Consider the following 236-nt stretch of genomic DNA (forward strand, 5'->3'; position numbering starts at 1 on the left):
ATTTGAAATGAATATGAAAAGGTTCCAAGTTGGCATGGTATCATCATTTCACCAACATAGCATGTGCAAGAAAGTAGAGAGGCTTACGGCAAAAACTAGATGCACTTCGTGTACAAAACAGAAAATCTCCTTTGAAGTATCAGGGTTTCATCCGGAAACTCATCTGTTACAAAGGGATTTCATTTCTTTTGAATTTATTTGAACCCCCTTGTTTTTATGTGTTCAAAATGCACCAT

The sequence above is a fragment of the Triticum dicoccoides genome, chromosome 7B (genome assembly GCF_002162155.2).
Source record: "Triticum dicoccoides isolate Atlit2015 ecotype Zavitan chromosome 7B, WEW_v2.0, whole genome shotgun sequence".
Classification (NCBI taxonomy): Eukaryota; Viridiplantae; Streptophyta; class Magnoliopsida; order Poales; family Poaceae; genus Triticum; species Triticum dicoccoides.